General features: G+C 38.1%; 1 pseudogene; it reads left to right on the forward strand.

Annotated features, from left to right (window-relative positions):
• The first annotated feature begins 616 nt into the window (after positions 1 to 616).
• On the forward strand, positions 617 to 1,482 carry LOC143437318 (bcl-2-like protein 2 pseudogene; annotated as a pseudogene).
• Positions 1,483 to 24,362: the final 22,880 nt, after the last annotated feature.

Here is a 24,362-nt window from a genome sequence, read left to right on the forward strand (position 1 = left end):
TAATCTCCAAAGACATATCACTGCTCACTGAGACTGCTCACTGAGACAGGGGGGCACTCAATCTTTTTCTTTTTTCTTTTTCCTTTTTTTATTCCTTTTTTCTCTTTTTTCTTTTTTTCTTTTTTATTCTTTTTTCCTCTTTTCTTTTTTTCTTTTCTTTTTTTTTTTGGTTTTTCAAGACAGGGTTTCTCTGTGTAGCCCTGGCTGTCCTGGAACTCACTCTGTAGACCAGGCTGGCCTTGAACTCAGAAATCCGCTTGCCTCTGCCTCCCAAGTGCTGGGATTAAAGGCGTGTGCCACCACGGCCTGGCTTCTTTTTTTCTATTTCTCTTTCTTTTTTTTTTTTTTTCCTTTTCTCCTTTTATTTCTTTTTTTCTTTTTCTTCTTTTCTTTTTTCTTTTTTCTCTTTCTTTTTGTGTTTTTTCTTTCTTTTTATTTTTTCCTTTTTTCTTGTTTTTCTTTTCTTTTTTTTTTTTTCTATTTTCTTTTTTCTTCAGGGCACTCAATCCTAATATTGTTCTTTCCAAATCCCTGTTTGCCCACATGAAAGCATTCGAGGTGGCTCAACATATGAGACCGGAGGCCTGAGTACCAGTTCCAAGCAGGAAACGCAGTCTGACATCACTGAGTTGGAAACTTGGAACCCAGCTGAACGCACCTGATGACGACCCCAGCCTCAACCCCAGATACACGGGCTCTAGTGGCTGACTTTGTAGGCTACAAGCTAAGGCAGAAGGGTTATGTCCGAGGAGCTGGCCCAGGAGAAGGCCCAACAGCCGACCCGCTACACCAAGCCATGCGGGCGGCTGGAGATGAATTTGAGACCCGCTTCCAGCACACCCTCTCTGACCTGGTTGCTCAACTACACGTGACCCCAGGCTCAGCCCAACAATGCTTCATCCAGGTTTCTGAGGAACTATTCCAAGGAGGCCCCAACTGGGGCCGTCTTGTGGCATTCTTTGTCTTTGGGGCGGCCCTGTGTGCTGAGAGTATCGACAAAAACTTAGAGCCATTGGTGAGGCAAATACAGGATTGGATGGTGGCCTATCTAGAAATACACCTGGCTGACTGGATCCACAACAATGGCGGCTGGACGGAGTTCACAGCCCTGTATGGGAACAGGGCCCTGAAAAAGACATGGTGTCTACAGGAATGGAACTGGATGGCAGTAAAGACAATACTGATGGGGGCCGTGACCTTGGGGACCATGATATCTGTAGGGGTCTTTCTTACATTGGTTTTTCTTCATCCACGCTGGTGAACTTTTGTTAGAGAAAGGGTAAATGCTGTTCAGATTTTAGTGTTATGCCATCGATATCAAACTTTAGGTCAGGAAAATGAAAGTTATGATGATACTGAAGTTTAAAATTTCTAAAAATTAGCCAGGTGGTGGTGGCTCAGGCCTTTAATCCCAGCACTTGGGAGGCAGAAGCAGGCAGATTTCTGAGGTCAAGGCGAGCCTGGTCTACTGAGTGAGTTCCAGGACAGCCAAAGGCTATACAGAGAAACCCTGTCTCGAAAAAACAAAAAAACAAACAAAAAAACCCAAAAAATAAAAAAAAAAAAATAAAATAAAATAATTTCTAAAACTTTACGTTAGAAGTGGGGTGGGAGTGGGTCTATGAATAGTTAAGTTTTTATGATTATTATTTATTCTTTTTTCTTTTCCTTTTTTCCTTTTTTCTTTTTTTCTTTTTTATCCTATTTTTCTTTCTTTTTTCTTTTTCTTTTCTCTTTTGTCTTTTTTCTTTTTTATTATTTTTTCTTTTTTCTCTTTCTTTTTTCTCATTTTTCTTTTTTTATTCTTTTTTTCTTTTTCTCTTTCTTTTTTTCTTTTTTTTTTTTTTATATTTTATTATTTCTTCAGGGCACTCAATCCTAATATTGTTCTTTCTAAATCCCTGTTTGCCCACATGAAAGCGTTCGAAGTTTAAAATTTATAAAAATTTACGTTAGAAGTGGGGTGGGAGCGGGCCTATGAATAGTTAAGTTTTTAATGATTAAAAACCTAATGGAATATTAACAATACGGTAAGGCCTTTGCATGTCATAGTTCTTTACACATACACAAAGAAATCACATTGGAGAGAATCCTCATTAATGTAATTACTGGGGGAAAACTGACAATTCACTTTTATCTGTGAATACATAATAGAAGGCATTCAAGAGAGTGACTCAGTGTCATCAAGGTGCTACACCCTTGCACTGCACAGTCATCACCCATTACATAAAAGAACACATACTAGAGAGAAACTGAATGTCATGAATGAGGTAAAGCCTTTCCAGGACACAGTCATCTCTGAATACACAAAAGAAAATGTGCAGAGTGAAATTTATGAATGTAGTCAATGTGATAAAGACTTTGCATGTCACTGTACTCTCCAAACACTTAAAGGAACACACACTTTAGAGAAACCTTACAGATGTAATGAACGTGGTAAAGCCTATGCATATCTCTGTAATCTCCAAAGACATAAAAGAACACAAACTGAGCAGAAACCTTTTGATTGCTCTAAAGTTAGGAAATCGTTTACATGCCATAGTGGTTTCTGAATATAGAAATGAACACATATGAGAAAGAAAACATCTGAAAATAATTAACATGTTAAAGCCTCTGCACGTCCTAATCATATTTAAATGCATGAAAGAATTCATAGTTGAAGTAAACTGGTGATTTAAATATTCTTGACCCTAAAAAGTGGCAATATTAAGAGATGTGCCTTGTGGGAGTAGATGTTACCTTTTTGAAGGAAGTGAGTTACTATGGTTGTGGTCTCTAGAGCTCAGGCCGTACAAAACAGACCCTCCTACCACTTGGCTGGAAGACAGTCTCTTCTTGGATGCCTTCTCATGAAGATGCAGAACTCTCAGCTCCTACAGCTTCATGGCTGCCTGCATGCTGACATTGTGCCTGCTATGATGGCAATAAACTAAACATTTGAAAGTGTAATACAGACTGAAATAACTATTTGCCTTTAAAACAGTTGCCTTGGTCACAGTGTCTCTTCTTAGCAATGGAAATTCTAAGACAGAAGTTGGTACCCCAGACTTAAGTATTCTTATTGGTAGGCCTGACCATGATTTTGTTGGAAGCAATGTGGATTTTTAGACTTTGCATTTGTACATGCATTAAGTGAACTTCATGGGCCATCCTAGTAGAACACATATGACCTAAGGGTGCTTTGAATTTTGCATAGAATTTTTATAATGTTTTGCTGAAGAATGCTGCTGTGTTTTGCTCTCATCTGAAGGTAAACAGGTTTATTTTGTTAACTGGATTGACAAAGGAAGTCTCAAGAAAGCCAAGCATAGCTTTTGGCCTGTGTTTACTCTCATGGTGATTGTTTTGATCATGCTTAGTAATCTCAGAAAAAATATGAAATGTTAGCTTCAAAAAGAAAATCTCACCAGGAAGTTGAATGAAGCTAAATCCTATGATCAACAACACACAACGGCATTAAAGAAATGGTGATATTATAGCAGGATTCCATTCACCTAAACATATGGAGGTGAAGTTATATGGATGAGAACTGTATAATGTTAGGCATTATTATTAACTGGTTTGGTTATTGTTTTTATGTGGACATAAGAGGATAAAAGTACGTGTCAAATTGAGAATTGATGGATTGTGATTACTATATTGGTATTTCAATTTAAAATCTACAAGGATATAGGATATACTTAGGTCCAGGAATGGTGGTACACACCTTAAATAACAGGAGATGAACGTCAAGCAGATGTCTGATTCAAGTCATCCTGGTACAGAACAAGTTTAGGTAATGAAAAGTTTAGATATGGGCAGAGTGTTACACATGTATTACTCAACATTCAGAAGACAGAGCCATGCAGATCTGAGTCCAAGGTTCATCTACAGAGCAAGTTCAAGGACAGCCGAGCTTAGGCAGTGAAGTTGTTGAAAACTAGAAAGCTGGTGATGATGTAATAGAAGAGGCGATGTTTGGGCCCCAGCAGGCAGAGGAACTCAGCAGCTTTGTCCATGTGGCTCTGCTTTTAGAGGAAAGAATAGAAGGGATTGATGCTGGTTGGCTGTAGTTAGAAAATTAGTGGGGATGAAGCAGAAACCAGCACCACTGAAGTGACATATTCTGTAAGTGTTCTGAGAAGACAAAGAAGTTGTATTCCAGAGGTAGCCAAGGTTGTCCCTTGTGGTGCAGCTTGACTCAGTCCTGTGCAAGTCTCACCCAGGTGACACAGGTTTTAAGGCATGAATGTTTCATGCAGTGCAGGTGAGGCTTGGCACCATGAAGGGAGCATGAGAGGAATGCAGTCAAGACTGTTTGTCACAGAAGAACCCAGCATGTTGAAGATGTCAGTCCCATGGGATGAGCAGAGAGAACAGCAGCAGCAGTGGAGTGGAGTCAAGCAGAACCCAGTGTCCTATAGAGGGAATAGGTGGAGACGAGACCCAGCTTCTTTTGAGGAGCACAGAAGATCATCTGTGGATCCCAGATACTGGAACAAGAAGCTGTAATTTTGAAGTTACTTTGGAGAGCCCAAGAGTTTTAGATTCCAGAGCTGTGGGATACATGCTCAGAAAAACTACTTTCAGGAAATAAAATCAGCCAAAGAGAAAGAATTGTGCTGCAGTGAGCAAAGCAGGAAGGAGTTGGAGATCTGAAGAACACTTTGACATCAGACATGGAGATGCAAAGTTTAGAGATTGCCTTGCTGGCTTTTGGTTTTCTTTTGACCCAGTATTTCCTCAAAATGGTGATTAAGAATGGTGACCTATATCCTGTGAATTTGGATGGATATTATGTGCTATATTTATGAATGTATAGGAGATTACAGTTACATGATTGGAATGATCTCAGAAGAGACTTTGAACTTTGGACTTTTAACATTTATGAGTCTTCTATAGATGATGAGGACGTTTTAATTTGAATCTCACATATTTTGTATTATGCTATTTTTAAATATGGTGCCCATACACTCATGTGTTTGCACAATCATATGTGGGCCAGGCAGTGGAATGTGGTAGTATAAATATGCTTGGCTCAGGGAGTGGGAGGAAGTTATTTTGAGATGTGGCCTTGGAGGAAGTGCATCACTGAAGGCTTTGAAGTTCCACCCACTGCAGAATGGGCCCCCCTACTAGCTCCCAGGCAGACAGTCTCTTCCTGGCTGCTTTTGGATCAAGAAGCAAAACTCTCAGCTTCTTCACCAGCATCATGTTATCTTACATGCCTGTCTTGGTTCCTGCTATGATGAAAAAGGACTAAATCTCTGAAACTGTAAGCCAGTCCCAATTATTCTGTTGCTTTTATAGAAGTTGCCTTTTTCGTGATTTCTCTTCATAGCAATGGAAACACTAAGACAGAAACCCTGTGAGTGTACTTAATATGGTCAAGCCTTTGCACAATTCTCTAGTCTTCATTATTATGAAAGAATATGTGCTAGAGTCTAAGCAAGCCCCCTGTGACACAGGACACGCCTCTTGAGTCTTAAACACGCCCCCAGAGTCTTGAACATGCTCCCTGTGACTCAGGACATTCTCCCTGAGTCTTAAACACACCCCCCCATGTGACTCTGCAAAGAGTTCTAAACAGGCTCCCTGTGTCACAGGACACACCCCCTGAGTCTTAAGCAAACTCTCTGTGACTCTGGACACACCCCCTGATTCTTAAACTTGCCCCACTGTGACTCAGGACACGACCTCTGTGACTCAGGACACACCTCCTGAGTCTTAAGCACACCCCCTGTGTATCAGGACACACCCCCTGAGTTTTAAGCATACCCACTGTGACTCAGGACATGCCCCCTCAATCTAGAACATACCCTCTGTGACTCAGGACATGCCCCTGAGTCTTAAGCTTGCCCCCTGTGACTCTGGACTTCCCTCCTGAGTGCTAAACATGCACCCTGTGACTCAGGACATGCCCACTGAGTTTTACACACATCCCCCTGTGTCTCAGGTCACACCCTTGAGTCTTAAACACACCTTCTGTGACTCAGGACACACCCCCAGAGTCCTAATGGACAGTTTAGTATAATGAAGCCTTTGCTCACCTCTAGAGTCTTCATCATTATGAAACTATTCATACGGGACAGTGGTTACATACTGTGCTAAAGCCTTTATATCATGGGGTCCACTGAGATCCAACACAACTCAACCACAGGACAGGGGAAATGATAAGAATTTATTGTAATCAAGTCACTACTGATAAATCAGAGTCACAAAATTACACTCGGAAGCTTAGCTGCAATACGCCAGCCTCAGCCCCACCCTGAACCAGAAAGTTATATAGCTTCCAAAAGTCAAAACCACAAAGTCCTGTGCCAAGTTACAGCTACATTTCTCTCCCAATCACGTTTGTTTTGTTGTTGTTGTTATTTTATGTCAAATGATACAGAATGTAGGTTGTATGGTCATCATTATCACAGCCATTTGTTCTTTTGTGGTTAGGAACATGCATTCTATTTTGAGAAATAAAACATGAATAACAGAGATTAGTGTTAGGAATGAAGAACCCCAAACTTGGGAGATCCTTACTCCAGTCTCGGGAAGTAACGGCCACCCACAAACACAGAAGACACGTACCTGGATATAATCAGCAGAGGTTTATTGGGGGGGGGGGGGAGTTGGCAACCAACAGTCAAACAGCACACTCTTGCAGTAGAGATTGACAAAAGACCAGCAAGCTGAGGAGTTTTTAAAAAGCGAAAACCATAAACCAGGGGAGTGAGAAGTGGGGGTGGGGGGATGGGATTAGGGGTTGTCAAGGATACATAAGATAAAAATAGTGGAACATTCCAGAGGAGCCCAAACCTAAATGATTCAGGATCATGTAGAAAGCACTCTGCAACCCATTCCTCACAAAAATGTGGTCTTGCCATGTCACTTGTTCAACTATTTTTTGATTAACTAGTTGATCCAATTTTTAAGTCCTTGCTTTTTGGGCAGTTAACCAGTAAACAGATAGTGGTGAGATGGCTCAGAAAACCAGGGTTCAAGTCCCAGCAAAGACATGGTGGCTCATGACAAATGGATCTGATGCCCTCTGCTGGCATGCAAGGGTACCTGCAGAAAAAAAGCCATCTAAATTAGCCATTAGAATTAGCAATCAGTTAACCAGTAAATGGCAATTTCACTTAGACTATCTTAGTATTACTTGGTGAGGTAACCTGTGGAGTGTCTAACACTTGAGTTGTTTTATTTGTTATTTAGGGGAAAAGGGCAAGGGATCTATTAAGTTCTACTTTCAGAATAAGCTGGGGCTAAAGAGATGGCACAATTGTTAAGAGTGCTTGCTGCTCTTGCAGAGGTGCAGAGTTTAGTTTGGTTACCAATTGAACCAGAATCAGAAATTTTAAGGCATATTTGGAGTAATATTTAATACACTTATCCGTGGTTTCAGTAACTTGCAACTATAGTCCACTTCAGAAAATTGTGTGTGTGTGTTTGTGTGTCTGTGTTTGTGTGTGTGTGTGTGTATCATCTCTAATCTAACAATGCTACATGGAAACTTCCGGAAAACACTCCATAAGTTTAAATCAATACTGTTCTTAGCTGTATGTTGTCACCTCTTATCATCTCACACTATTTTGACAAAATGAATCATCCATCTTGCATTATAAACTAGAATAGGGTCCAGACCTTGGGCACCTTTGACATCAGGATAGGAAGCTGAGGTTCACAAGCCTGAACCTCTTCTTGCCTCTGCAGCAGTCTGCAGTGTTTATGATTTATTGAAAAGCCTCAGGTGTATGGGGATCATGAATTGCAGTCGGGATTTGCTTTCAGAAATGCCATCTAGGAGCCCAATGAACAAACAAAAAAATGTACAACGGTAAACATTCTTTTAACATTCAGGTCTGACTTTGATTTTTGGTTTTGCTACTTAATTTCTGTGAGAATTCAGAAGGGGTAGAGGAACCATTTTGAGCCTTGGTCTCCTTATACACAAAGGAGGATACTAGGACTTCTCTTACATGGTGACTGTGCAGATCAGCTGTGATAACCTTTATGGAGCTTAGCTCTGAGGAGATAGACATTCAGTACATCATAGCTGTTTCTATTATTCATATAAAGTTGTCCTTGACTAAATTCACATGAAAATGACAGAGGAATCGAAGGTCAGCAACAGAGTAAGACCCAAAGACTAACATGTGATCAAAATGGCTACCTATCAGCTTTCCACCATGCAGGACTGAATCCTCCCCTCAAAACAATGGTGAAATGGGGAGGGTATTCATAATAAAAAAAATGTACCTGCCTGCTGCTTCCAGTTGTTCTTTCCTATAAAAAGAGAAAGAGAGAAAGAGAAAAGGACCCATAAATGGCATGAAATAGTTAATCTTGCCCCAAAGTCTATCTTAACGCTTCATGTAGAAAGTAAAATAGGATAAATGAAAAAAGAAACATTTTGGAACAGGATGCTAGATATGGAAGGAAACCAAGGGATGAGGCAGACTTTGCCATGTGCCGCATGCCCCTGCCACCACCATTTTGTCCTATGCTCCCAAGTTTGTCTTAGCTGCTTATTCATCCAGGAAGTGGGTGACTGCCCACTCAACACCAGGATCTGTCACTCAACTTAGATGGTTTGTTTTGCAGTTGAGGCAGATAAGGACACCACGACTGCCAAATGTAGTTGCTATACTCCCATCCTTCTCTACCATCATGGTCAGCAGTGTTTACTGCTGTGTTCACAGCATCGTTATTTCGTGTCTTTTCTCTCATCAGCTATTATTGTAAGCTCTGGTGTTTTGGATGTGTCAATCAAGCCTTACAACAACTCTAAGAGCAACTACGATTTTCGTACTATTTTTTTTTTCTGTTGAGAAAGTGGAGGAACAAAGAACCACATAAGATTTCAGATGTAAAGCAGTAGAGTTGTGATCCCAAACCAGGCAGTGTGTCTCTAGAATATGCCCTGTAGTGATGGAGTACAGCACATGCTGGCCACATATTCACTACTCAGAGCCTTTGCTCAGCTTTGCCTAGAATTTTCTACCCCCTTTCTCTACATAGAACGGTCTTGCCCATCCATCAAGTCCACTGGGCTGAGCCTCAATCCAGACAGGCTGTTCTAGCTCTGGGGTGACCAACAGTGGTTTCCTAAGGCTGTAATTTCAGAACGTGGTGTCTTTCTTTCTTATTTCATCTCCATTGTGTTTCATAGACCCCTCCAGTCAAGACTTAATCATCATCGATTGAATAAACTGCTATGAATCCGGTGCCAAGACAGATACAGTTATTTCTTACTTTATTTCACACTCACATCAACTCCTTCAGAAATGGGCATTGTTTATACAAATATCCTTTGACCCAACCTGTGGGATGCAGGTGAAGATGTACCAGAGTACCACATACTTCTTTCTAAAATAACTTTTTCTTCCCAGACTCAAAATGGAAAGAACAAGAGTATTGGCAGAACTGGGCTCTGGTTTTTGTTCCAGCTTGTACCAGCCAGATCACATCAGGTATTAGTCTCAGTGTTCTGACACTTCAGTAAGAAAAATGGTAATAAAGGATGAAGAAAGAGAGGTCCAAGAGAAACCACAAATGAAGACAAAATTTCTTTTTTTTTCTTTCTTTCTTTCTTTTTTTTTTTTTTTTTTTTTTTTTTTTGGTTTTTTGAGACAGGGTTTCTCTGTATAGCCCTGGCTGTCCTGGAACTCACTCTGTAGACCAGGCTGGACTTCAAGTCTGAAATCTGACTGTCTCTGCCTCCCAAGTGCTAGGATTAAAGGCTTGAACCACCACTGTCCAGCTCAAAGGTTCATTTTTGAAAATAGATTTTATATGACAATACAGTAAAATTCTACTTGGGGGGGGACAATAAATATTTCAAAAACTAAGGTCTGGTGAGAGATAAATGAAGCATCTGTTGCCAAACTTGATGACCTAGATTTCACCAATTTCTACCTTCCACAGTGTAGAAGGTCAACTAACTTTTGCAGCTTGCCCTCTGGCCATCACATGTACACCACAGCATCCCCCACCAAACACACTAAGTTCACAGCCACACAGTGAATTTTAGAGCCCTTCCCTCAACAGTATATGAGTTTGAACAAAAATTTCCCACAGTCACCCTAACTATTGGCTCTGCCCTCACTCCAGTACTTTCTGACTTTAGGGGAGCTATGCTGTTGCTCTCAGACTCAGCTTGAGGGTAACATAAGAAATTCTCCCAATGGGTTGTTTCAATGAGAGATGATTGTTTCAATGGAATGAGAGGATGTAAAAACACTTACCAAATTTACTTGTGCCACAGACCAGCATTTTGAACAATATTCAATGGAATACTGTAGTGTTGCAGAATACTGGAAGATGGGTCTGCCACAGACTGGTCTTGAGAGGCTAGAGTCATTTCTTTTTTCTTAAAGGTTTGAAATATATAATATATAATAATGTATAATATATAATACATATAATATATATATTATATTTGATATGAGTATACCACAATTGCTCTCTTCAGAAACACCAGAAGAGGGCACCAGACTCCATTACAGATGGTTGTGAGCTACCATGTGGTTGCTGGTTCCTGGGAATTGAACTCAGGACTTCTGAAAGAGCAGTTGGTGTTCTTAACCACCGAGCCATCTCTCCAGCCTGAGTCACTGCTTGTAAATTCAAAATATACATCAGCATTACAGGGTCTCAGACAAGTCCTAAGAGCAATGCTTTGTAACCCTTGCTCTTTGGAAGTGGCCAGATAAACCCATGCAGTGATTGTGGAGATGAAGGCCTACATCCCAGGACTCCAAATCTTGTGACTTTTCTATAGGGAAGGTCTCTGTGTTTACGTTGACTCCTGTGCACAAATGCATTAAAGTGGGGTGGTATATAAGCAATGTTAACTGTGTCTATACTTTGGAAAGTTTGTTAATAACATATCTTATAATAGATATTTTATATTGTTAACTTGTCTGGTCTCCAAAGCTCAGGAGTTTCCACTTAAAAGCTTAGGACAGACACTAGAGTTCTGGCTTAGCCCTTAGCTAGGAATCTGCCCACTATTCTGACCTCCGTGGACACCAGGCACATGCATGTATGCATTCGGGCAAAACATTTACACACATGAAAATAAATAAATTGAAGAGGAGGAGGAGAAAAGAGAGAAGAGAGAAAGAGAGAGGAGAGAGGAGAGAGTTAGGGAGGAAAAGAAGGAAGGAAGGAAAGGCAGCTTTAAGCAGACCACAGAAATGAAAGCGTGTTTTACTGTATTTACTTAGGATGACCGCGAGGGGGCGGGCTTTTCTAATGGTAGCAATTTAGATTAGGAGGTTTAAAGGCGATTGGAGAAGAGGGAAGAATGTGAAGACATGATAGTGTTTAAAGTATTAAAGCCGCTGGGCAGTGGTGGCACAAGTGTTTAATCCCAGCACTCGGGTGGCAGAGGCAGCAGGATGACGGTGCTGGAATAACAACCAATAATCAATGCCGATCAATATTCCATAATCAATAAATGGTAATCAATCATTACCAATACTAATTGATAACCAATAATGATCAATAATTGATGGTGCACGCCTTTAATCCCAGCACTCGGGAGGCAGAGGCAGGGGGATTTCTGAGTTCGAGGCCAGCCTGGTCTACAGAGTGAGTTCCAGGACAGTCAGGACTACACAGAGAAATCCTGTCTCAAAAAAACAAACAACAACAACAACAACAACAAAAAACCCAAAAAACAAAACAAACAAACAAAAAGGGAATGTATAAGATTATTATATTAAAATAGATTAGTAGAGGACAGAAAGGACAAAATGTAAAATTTATGGATGGGAAATCATTCTAAAAGCATTGAGAAAAAGTTCAACTAAATTTTTAGCACCAGAAAGGACATCCTGACAGCTGAAATCCAGTGAAGATGAGGGAGAAACTGAAGGAAAGACCTAACATCCCTGCCCTCCTCATCCAGTCCTGCAGCTGTAAATTATTATTTTTAATTATTATTATTATTATTATTTAATATTATGTAGGAAAGACTAACATCCCTGCCCACCTCATCCAGTCCTGCAGCTTTAAATTATTATTATTATTATTATTATTATTATTTAATATTATGTAAATGTCACTAACCATCAAAGCTATAGTTCACTACCAGACCTCTCTCCTGAACGGCTGAGTTTTACCTATGCACCAGGACATCTCCACTTCGGATCTATTCTAAGGCAAATTTAACAAAGCACTAATCAAACTCCTGTATATAAACAATTTTGACTCTGAAAACCTGTAACATGTGAAGTCTTTTCCAACCATTTTATCATGAACCTGTCCTTTTAGATTTCAGGCTCAAAAATCTCATGAGCCATACCATTCTCAGCCATTCTAATTCTCATCTGAGGCAACTCCATCTTTACTTGCTCCTGTAATACTCTCCTAATGCTGCGAACTTTCCTGACCACATTATGTTCTGATCAACATTGTCAGATTTAATACACAGCAAAGCTCACATCTATGATAAGGTCATGCTCAACATACATGTATCATTCAAAATAAATGTGTAATTCCTGACAATAATCGCATGTGCTCTGCCTTCTCTCTAACTCTGATTCTTAGCGTTTAGTTTCCTTTGTTACATTCTTGACTTTCTTGGAACAAGTTAGATGAATCCCCATGTCATGATTTACTATGGCTCATTTCCCCTACTTGAAAACAAGTCTAGATACTCTGGCTATGTATATATGCATATATAAACATATATATAACATATATTATATATATTACATATATATCACATATATTACATATACTACATACATATATTATATATTACATATATTATATAAATCACATATATTACATACATATATTATATATTACATATATTATATAAATTACAAATATATTACATACAATATTACATTTATGACATACATATATTACATACACATATATTATATATTATACATATCACATACATATATCACATATACATATATACTATATATTACATATATATTACACATATTACATACATATATTAAATATTACACATATATATTACATATATTACTTACACATATATATTATATATTACATATATTACACATATTACATACATATATTAAATATTACACATATATTACATATATTACATGCATATATTACATATATTACATACACATATATAAATTATATATTATATATTACATATATTACATACATATATTATATATTACACATATATATTAATATATGTATAATATAATAATATATGCATATATATTACACATATATAATATATATGTAAGATTCTTCAAATTTATTAGTGAAAACTAACAGACTATGTTTTTAAAAAACAGCATATTACCTGCAACCTACTCCTAATCTCTGTTGAAGTGACCTATACTCCTTATTAGAGGATCAGCGCAGTTCTACAGGGGCTTGTACTGCACAGGGCTGCACTTTCTTTTTGTCCTTTTTCATTTTTTTCAGACAATTACATTAACCCTTTCCTTTCCTCCTATATACTGCCCTTCTTTACTTTTTATTCATTTCCTCAATGAATCTAGTTATTGCCGTGTGCGTCTGTGTGTGCCCGTGTGCATATTCCTAAGCACATAAATATTTCCTAAGTAATTTACATTTAGTAATTAAGTATTCCAAAATGAACAAATAAATGTCTTCACAGCTAGGTGTCTGTAAACAATATTTTCAAAGGGCAATTGTACAAGGAAAGTGCTGAAATAATTAGTAGGCAATTCACAGAAAAAGAGACTCTTAAAGGAATGGAAAAAGAAATCACATATGCTAAGAAGCAAAAAATGTAAATTATATAAGAAGCATATGTAAAATTAAATTAAAAAGTATAATTAAAAATTAAATTAAAAATTAAAAATGTGAATTATATTAATGTCCATTAAGTAGAAAATGAGCAACACACAATTACCAAATACAAAAATGCAACAGAACCTGAGATTTAAAAGGCACTACAGCTGGGACTGGTGCTGTATACATCTAATCTCAGCCCTTGGAAGGGGGATCTGGAGTCCATATCTGTGAGTTCAGTCACCTTGGTCTACATAGCCAGTTCTAGGTTAGCTGGGGTTACATAATAAGACCCTGGGCCAAAAAGAGTTACAAGAGGCTGATTAATCAGTGATGAAATAAAGCATTTGCCTGACTTTCTACCTCAATTTTTGACTTTGTACCTCAAGTACAGAAATAAGTCACTTCTGTGACAGGGAAATGTAAACGCTGATAATATAGTAAATAACACTAGGTGTATAGACACTAGACATTTCCACTTAGAGACAAATGATATAAATGAAAAAAATATAGATGTAAGATTGACTTCAGAATAACCTGGAGAAGCTGACGTAGAAGAAAGCAGATGGGACTCTGCTTTCTTTCTTTAGACATAAACACCAGGGGAAATCAAAATCCTTGCTTTTTGTAATATTATTTTCTATCGTTTATTATTTTAAATGTTCAGTAAGAGTACAAGTTAAATTTATGATGATTAATCTAATCAGCTTTTGAAAGCATGTCGTGTACATGCTTTAAATAAAAATACTGCCTCTGATTTAAAGGTTCTTAAACCAGTTGAAGAAAGTCAAGCTTAATACTATTCAGTATGTTGTAAACTTAAGAACAAAACCAGTTGATAATGTTTATGATTATACACAGGACTTAAACTGAACTGATTGTTCCTCTCCATGAACATAATTGAATATATCTAAGATTGTTAAGTGTGTTTATAAATAGCCTCAGGCATGTTTTCTTCTATCTTTCTAAGACTGTATATATGGATGCAACATATACATCTCATGGAAAAAAAATACATGCAGTTACTTAATCTATGAAATCAGTTGAAGAAAATACTCAAAACAACCAATAGAAAAACACTGAACACTAAACCTACTGCATATTTTTCTAAAAGAAAATTCATGTTTGTAAAATACAACATTTCGTCTTTGCTTTTAAAACATGAAAGGTAGCCAAATAAATGTTTTACTTTATTGCTGACATAATCTGTACAAGTATGTCATATGTGAGATATGGATTAATAATATTAATTAATAACATTAATATTATTATATTATATGTAATATGTAATACATTATATATCATATTATATTATATATAATCAGGGTTAGGGCATATATATTATATAGTATATAATATTATTATATCATGGTGACGAAATAACGGTCAATAATCGATGCCGATCTATAATCAATAACCAATAAACAGTAATCAATAATTATCAATACTCATTGATAACCAATAATGATCAATAACTGATGGCACTTGCCTTTAATCCCAGCACTTGAGAGGAAGAGGCAGGCAGATTTCTGAGTTCCAGGCCAGCCTGGTAAACAGAGTGAGTTCCAGGACAGCCAGGGCTACACAGAGAAACCCTGTCTCGAAAAAAAAAGAAAATAATAATAATAATAATATAATAAATCCAAGAAAAAAAAGAATGTGTTACTATGTTAGTTTACTAAAAAATTAAACATATGCCTTCCTAAGAACTAGGTACAGCATTCTTTATCATAAACACTAGAGGCCAAGATTGTTCAGCCACTATCTTTTTTACTTTGGAAAGTTTTGATAGAGGTGTATCTCGAAGACACAAAATGATCCAACAGTCAACACTTCTGACTGTTACATGGGCTTACCAGTTTCGGTTTTGAGGCATCTGATATTGTAGGTATCTACAACAGGAAAATTAATTTTGGGGGAAGCCAAAATATCAATAAAGTACTTCAATTGAAAAAAAAGTTTTGGTTTTCTAATCATGGTTTTTCAAATCATGTTCTATGAATGCACGGAAGCAAATATACATGGCTATGGTGTGAATATAAAATAATAATGAAATAAATAATAAATATAAAATGTCTCACCCAGGTTCACGTGTTAAACCAGCTGTATGTGCTGTTGTGGGAGGATGTGTGGCATCAGTGGAAGAGGCAGGAACATGAATTTCAAGGTCTTCTGGCCTCCCTCATTCTCTGTTCTCTCTCTGTCAACTTCTCCAGAATGTGGCCTCAACTCACACAGTATGATCTGCCCCTGTGACTATGGACTGATCTTTTGCAAAATCTTTGGCCACAATAAATCCATTCTTAGGTATCTGGCAACAGCAATGCAAACTCTGAGTAACACCCACAAAAATAATCTGATGCACTACTCACCAAAATCCTGATTAAATCATTGCAAATTTATTTGGCAAGTTCTTAAACTTTCAAATGAAGCACATTCCTGATATAGGTGGATTTAAACTGTTTACAGTAAACTAAGTAACTGATAACAATTGCAGAACAAAATGTGCCAATCTTCAAGTGAAACCTCACAAAACCTAGGCTTAACCAATAAAATGTATTTGTGAAACAAACCCAGAGAGCTCAAGGAAAGACAGACTGTGCAAGTCAGAGGGCACATAAGCATAACAAATTGCTAACATTGTCTCTCTCAAAGACAGGGCAATCCACATTGCTACAGGCTGTCTCAAAGACAGGGCAATCCACATTGCTACATTCCACACTGCAAAAAGTATCATGTTAACCCAAGATTATATGTTGGCTTTGCAATGAAAATCTCTTATTCACAATCTGTAGAAAGATGAGAGATAACAAACGTCAATAGAAACAGTGAATTCTATAGTGTTAGTTGATCTTAAGATTAAGTTATTATAAATTGCAGGAATATTTTTATATACTTTAGCCCTTAATTGAAGTTAAAATTTAAATAAGAATGGGAAGGAAATGAAACTGCTAGTTATTCAGAGCATCAATATATAGATGCTGGTAGGTTCTGGGAGATTCTTATTAATTAAAATTACTTAGAAGCTAGATTCTTTGTCAGTGGTAATCAAATAACAAAATCTATTTAAAAGAAACCAACTGTTATATTGTAATATAAAAAATAAATATAACAAAATAATTATAAATATAAAAGATATAAAAAATAAATATAAAGAAATCTTAGAAATAAGCTTCCATTTATGGAATAAAATATAAAATACTTACAACAAGGAATAGACTGAATTGGTCCAAGCTCTGGGAAGGTCACAGGAAGAGAAATCCCTGGAAGATCACTTTGGTTTGAATGTTTGGTAGTTTGGTCAGCCCAAGCCACCACCTTTTTTCTCTCTACTAAACTTTCAATATCTTTGAAGTCAGAATCAAAAGCAGCATTTGACAGGCCAGTTTCTTTCAATCTCCATTACTGTTTTTTTAGGGCTGGAAGCAAAGCATTCAATAAACTACAAACAAGATGACAAGAAAAGAGAGATCTCTGTTATAAACACACTATTGTAGTTCTTTGGTACAACAGGCAAAGTATTACAGTATCATTTAAATGATTTCCTATGTAACTTTACTTGGCAATTTCTCTAAGCCTGCACCAAGTCTATTTGAGGCCAAACTGTCCTTTTTAAAAAATTCTATGTTCATTCTCTCCCTTAATACCCATTAAAATATTAATATTAGTTTTTTCATAGTTCAAATTTGCTTTGTAGGAAATGTTCTACAGGTGGTCCTGGTAGTTTCTATGTGATTCTGCGAGTCTATACCCAGCTGGAACCCTGTCATCATCTAAGCCCACAGCCTCTGTAACTTCTTCACAGTCCATGAAGTTCAACTTACAACAGTTGCATCATTATCAAACGTGGATATTTTGGTATATGACATATACACTACAGTATAGTAACTACACAGAGATAGAAGGTGAGTGTGGAAAAGGCCTGGGGATCTGAGGAGGGGAGGACAGCACCAGCTCATAGATTTATAGATCTCTGAACTTTTGGCAACTGTACTGTTCTGGGGAGTAAGATTACTAGGTCTGAAAGTGCGATGCAAGTTTTACTTTTGATGTTCAGAGTATTCTCATAGTTTTAAGATTGGAAGTGACAAGTGTTTCACTATATTTAAAGTGTGCATTTAAGCCACAGATATACATATGCAGATTGCCTACTTTCTTGGGAAAGTCTGAAATTGTCATCTGTCAGACAGAACTGTGTAGGAGATTGACAGCTCTGGAGCTGCCTGCAGTACCGAGCTCAGGCATAGGAGTAGGCCTGGGGGATTAAAGAAAGACTCAGACTCGGTCATTCACTGTGAGAGAATGCCAATGCCTTTACTGAGCAGGTTCAGTATATACATCAAGCCAGGAAAGGAAAACCACAAACTCAGGAAAAAACAGGAACTCAACTGGGGGGCAATAGGTTGTCAAGTATAAATTCCCTTCCTGGGACATCATCCTGCAACAGGATGTTTTGTTCTTTTGTTTTTGTTTTTTTGTTGTTGTTTTTTTGGGTTTTTTTTCCCTGTTTTTTTGTTTTGTTTTGTTTTTTTGAGACAGGGTTTTTCTGTGTAGCCCTGGCTGTCCCAGAACTCACTTTGTAGACCAGGCTGGCCTCGAACTCAGAAATCCACCTGCCTCTGCCTCCTGAGTGCTGCTATTAAAGGCGTGTGCCATCAATTATTGATCATTATTGGTTATCAATTAGTATTGATAATTATTGATTACCATTTATTGATTGGTATTGATTATTGATCGTTATTCCATCGCCATCATCCCCCTGCCTCTGCCTCTCAAGTGCTGGGAAGGATGTTTTGTTCTTAGAAAAATGGCAGAATGTTACTTAGCAGACAGCAGCGAATGGAGAGTCTCAGCCAGGGCATGGCAGCCCTTGGGGTCTTACATAGATGGATGGCCCAGAACTGCAGTCAAGGACAGTTTAGAGGAAAGTTTTTTTCTTTTATTTGTAAAGGAAAGACTGAACAAATAAGGCTTCTACCAATGCCATTAAAATACAAAAAGAAAGAAAATGTAGCTTTTAATTTCTTACTTTTTATACCTGAAACAAAATAAATATGACAATGCCTTTTTTTGTTTGTTTTTTGTTTTGTTTTTGTTTTTACTGGAAGCTCTATCATTAGGGATGGTTATATTATTTAAAATTATTTACATACTAGTAAAGTGAAGAACTCGGGCTAAAATTATTTCCTTTCATAATATGTATTTAATATGTGGAAGTCATAGAATTAACTTGCAACACTTCTTTCTATAAATATATAAGAATTGACTATCCATTAAGAACTAGAACTCACTTAGCTTCTCCATACCTGCCTTCATAACTACAGGGAGAAATTTCAGCTTTTGAAAAAAAGACTCAATTCAATATCTTTGTTTAGAACCTGAAGTCTCCCCTACTGATGAATCTGGTATACCTGAATTAAAATAAGATTTAATAATTATGTTAAAATTCATTTTCCTTAAACTTTATTAAAGAAATATGGCTTCTATTATTTTCAGGTACAAATTTTTAAGTTTCAAACACCTACATGAACTGCAAATTTTTTCTATATTTAGTACAAAAACTAGTAAAATTGTTTTTTTTTTTTTACTCTTCAGCAATAGTTAAGATAAAAACATGTCACAATAAACTCAAACTGTTTTAATAAATGTAAACCATCCTATTACCTTGTAACACACAGTCCCTGGGGTCGGCAAGGATGAAAGTGGTGAGGGAGATGCAGTCCATCCCCCTTGCCTTAGGAGAGCTGTGCAGCACACTGTAATAGGAAAACAGTGAACAGACAAGAAGTTTCTATAGACCTTAAAACTAATATGTTACAGAAGTTTCAACTTTCTGCCGGCTATTTGATTAAACAATAACTTACTAATCATTTTTAGAAAATTTGGTTTTCTATTCCTCATATCCAGAAACTACACCAGTGTAACTAGATAATCTCACCTATACACTACATCCATACATGTGCACACATAGATATGCAGAGTATGTAAATATCTCATATACTATAACAAACCTCAAGGGTTTTCTTTTATACATATCAGGTGAAAACAGTCCAGATGCTCAGCCCATTTGCTTTCCATTTATTTTCTGTCTCAATCTTCTTAATTATGTGATTTCTAAAGAATAAAAGAATTTAAGTTAGTGTATCTGACTTGAAAGCTTAAAATACAAATTCCCTGTTACTTACTGTTTCCCATCTAAGTACTAGAAAGCTAAACCATAAACATTATATTTGTTTGATCAAAGGATAATTCTTGTCCAAACTAAAGACATGAACATTTTCTTTGTTTTCTGGTTTTTCATCTATTTTCAAAATAGGGTCTAAATTTCCTACTACTTCCATGGTGTTCTACTGACATTTATCAAGCACTGAAATTACAAGGACACAAAGGCATATCCACTGGTGTTCTGTAACTTTCTCTACAAGATTAACTAGAACCTATCATCTCTAACATAGGAGTTGTCATTTATTTACTATGTGAATAACATATGTTTTTCATAAAATGAACAATACATTTTTTCCTGAGTTTCTGCTCCTGGTTTTACATTTGCTTTTTATAGAAGCCATTTTCTAACACATTAAACCCTATACCACCACATATAGTATTGAAGTCCTGTATTCAGCCACAAACCAGCTGGCTTGTGGGGAGCCAACAGAAGGTGACTATCATCCTTGCAGCCATCTTGAGCCATCTACCCTGAGAAGAGGCTTGATTACATCATTCTATATCAGCTGAGCACACTCTGATAACATCTTGGTTTAGATACCCAGGATCTTTGCTTGGGTGTGTGAGATTAAAGGTGTGTGACTTAAGGGTGTGACTTAGAGATCAGATTTGGAGACAAGACCTAAGGGCATGGCTTAAAGGTGGGACTTAGAGGGGTGGCTTAGAAGTGAGACATATAAAAGGCAAGAGGCAGACCGAAGAAATTATTATTAAGAGTATGAATTCGGAGAGTACAACTTGGAGTACAATTATAAGTACGATTATGGGTAGGAATTAGGCAGAGTAGGAATTAGGCATTGAGCAAGGAGACACTTGGACTAGAGAACTGGGACGAAGAATTATTAGTTATTAGGTACTTGGTACTTGGAGGAAGAACAGAGAATTAGGCATTAGACATTAGGCACTTAGCTGTAAAAATCCGCGTGTACGTTTCTCGCCTGCAAGAGAAGACACGTGGACCAGGATCCTTCTGCAAGAAGTTTTATTTCACCATGAATATGAAGGGACAGGACAAAGGGAGCTCAAGCGGTGCCAGCTTAAATAGCCCTTAGAGTGTCGTGTATATTTTTGATTGGGTGTTTGCCCATAACTCATACTATGTCCTGTGTGGGTCAGCGTGCCCTTAACCCTAGCGCTTACGTATGGAGCCTGAGACGGATATGAGCTGCATCCTGAAGTGGAGTCGCCAGCGAACTGGTAACCAGCAGTTTTGTCTCTCTGCACTTTCCAGGTGCTCCATCCCCCCCCACCCCCTGGAGCCTCGGAGCCAAGCCAAGCCTAGCCTGCGAGGTTGTGCTAATGGCTTGCTATTAAGGCTTCCGCCACCAGAGGGCGCGGCTTACTACACTTAGCACTAGAAAGAAGTTTGGAATTTGGAGTCACTAGGAACTAGAGACTAGGGACTCAAGACTTGGGACTTGGACTAGGAAGAGAGACTGAAGAATAAACAGGATTGAGTCACACTCTGTCTGGTCTCCATTCTTCCAGTCAGTCCTCACTCTCTCTCTCTTGCTGAACCCTGACCCGAAGACCTGAGCAGCTCGTACAGTGAAGGCTCTAGCAGTTTAGCCCCCAAGGCTGTTGGCAGACCGAGTTCAAACATTGACAGAGCGGTCCAAGACATTTTGGCCCTCCAGCGTGGGGCAGCTCGGGCCGCAACACTGGCTTACTACTATTCCAGATGGTATGATGTAAGAATCAAGTATTCAGGATTAACTCAGTAAAAATTTTTATGGGAAAAAATGACAACACTTGAACATGTAACACAAATATGTGTATTTAGATGCTACAAATATATGGTCACAGGCTTATAAATGCAGGATTTATGACAATGCTATACTAAATTCACATCCTGTCTATGCTATCAGTTTTTTTTCTTTTTAGTAGCATTAATAAGTACAAAATCTGCTTAAGTAACATTAATAAAAAATTTTATTTCTTCATAAAGATATATGAGTAACAATACCCCAAACTGGACTACACAAGTTATTCATTCTTTCAAATGTCTATCTACAGAGTTACTCTAGTTATATTTCCCACTGTAGACTGAGGGTCAGACTACAGCCTTAACAGATGTTGTTTTAAGGTCCTCACCCTAGTGCCAACTTGACTTCTTGGTAATGATGGTCTGACTACGTAGTAAAGATGCAAAAACAATCAAACAAAATCCCCACATGTTTCTACTTGTGTCAGGCTCTGGCTCAATCTTTCATGCACTATGACAGCCAATTCTGAGTACATCCAACTCTTATAAAAGGCAAGTGAAAGAACACAAACTGGAAATAATTAAAGAAAGCCTACTTAGTCCCAAATCAAAGGAAGCCTGCCTGATAAGATAAAGGATAGAGCACTAAGTGAAGATCCACTTAAATATATTTAAAGTGCAAATTATTCTACCCCTCACCAAACACCCAGAAGTTAACAAAATGATGTAAGAATTAAAAAACAAAATATCAAGCTGGGGGCAGGACTTAAACCCCAGCCCTCAGAGACAGCGGGCAGGCAGATCTCTGTAAGTTTGAGGGCAATCTTGTCCAAAGTGAGTTCCAGGACAGTGAGGGCTATACAGAAAGCCCTGACTCAAAAACAAAACAAAATTCTGACAAATATCTTTCCTGTGTAAAACCATTATGACCCTTTAGATGATCAATAGTAGCATATCCAACAAAAAATGCATGTATTACTGGCAAGAATATACACCATTAACAATACATGTTCTATGCTGCTACAGCAGACTAGAAATACACATGTGGAAAACAGCTGGGTCAGAAATATAGTAAACCACACATTTAAATAACTACCATTATTTGGATTTGTACTAAAAAGTCAGACCCCACAAGCAGACCATCATATACTTAGGTGATGCCATGTGAATGTTCTCTCTATTTAATTGTTCAATAAAAGGTTAGAGCCTGTGATTGGATAGTTGCAGGGAAAGGTGGGACTGGAGGCTCAAAAGGGGGTGGCAGGTAAAGAGAGAAAAAGAGAGAAGAAGGGAGGAGGAAGCCACTATGAACCGGAATCATGTGGCAGGGAGAAACCACAATTAAAAAGGTGTCTTAGCACTTGGAAATAAGTTAGTATTGTATTAGATTTGCCCAATCTTGACATATGACTTATAATTACAATATTTGGATTGTGTGTCATTTATATATATGGGCTATTAGGGTTGAAAATTCTAGCAACAAATTGGCGCACCTTATGTCCAGCTTAGAACTGAACTATGCTGAGATGAAAATCCGCCCCCCCCCCATTCCCCACAAAATTAACAACAAGGGCTTCACTCTAAAGCTGCATCAGGGTGGAAATTTAGCATTCAATGAGGCTAAGAAGTCTACAGAGAGCTGACTGAGAGGCTCCCTCCCCAAGCTCCAAGCAAACCTAGGCATCCAGAGGTAGCATCTCAACCCTGAGCTGGGACACAAGGTGGTGCCAATGTCACAACATAGTTGGGGTTCCCTGAAAGAAAAAACAGGGACCCAAAGTCAAGGGTGCCAGGGAAGCAGCCTTCACAACTGTAGATCAGCATCTCAAAAGTTAGCAGCTATCTTTCCAAAGCTTTCTCACAGACACAAAAAGCTGATCTAGGCATCTCTGCCCTAAGTCAGCCTTCCTGTGCAGGCTTTCTGATTTTTCATATCCCCCCTCCCAACCCTCACACACTTTTAAAGAGGGCACAGGACAGCCAAACCAGCTTTCACAAATGGTTACACTGCAGGCTGCCTGAGATCAATACACTGCAGGCTACAGCCCAGACAAAAGATCAGAGAGCCGGCAACACAAAAGCCAAGGGTCTTTGTGCAGTCAGCCCCTCCCTACTAATAAAAGAATCGGAAAGGACCATAGAAAGGATGACAAAGTCCTAAACCAAACACCAGAGAAAAGCAAAGACACCAAAGAATAAGACCAGATAATAAAAATTAAAATAGTTCCCGGCAGTTAATTCCAGCACTTGGGAGGCAGAGGCAGGGGGATGAAGGTGATGGAGTAACAGTCAATAATCAATACCAATCAATAATCAATAAATGGTAATCAATTATCAATTAGTATTGATAATTATCAATAATGATGCCAATACCAATAATGATCAGTAATTGATGGCACACACTTTTAATACCAGCACTTGGGAGACAGAGGCAGGCAGATTTCTGAGTTCGAGGCCAGCCTGGTCTACACAGAGAGTTCCAGGACAGCCAGGACTACACAGAGAAACCCTGTCTTCAAAAACCAAAATAAATAAATTTAAAAACAACAACAGCCGGGCAGTGGTGGTGCATGCCTTTAATCCCAGCACTTGGGAGGCAGAGGCAGGTGGATTTCTGAGTTCAAGCCCAGCCTGGTCTACAGAGTGAGTTCCAGGACTGCCAGGACTACACAGAGAAACCCTGTCTCGA

The sequence above is a fragment of the Arvicanthis niloticus genome, chromosome Y, assembly GCF_011762505.2.
Source record: "Arvicanthis niloticus isolate mArvNil1 chromosome Y, mArvNil1.pat.X, whole genome shotgun sequence".
In the NCBI taxonomy this organism is placed as follows: domain Eukaryota; kingdom Metazoa; phylum Chordata; class Mammalia; order Rodentia; family Muridae; genus Arvicanthis; species Arvicanthis niloticus.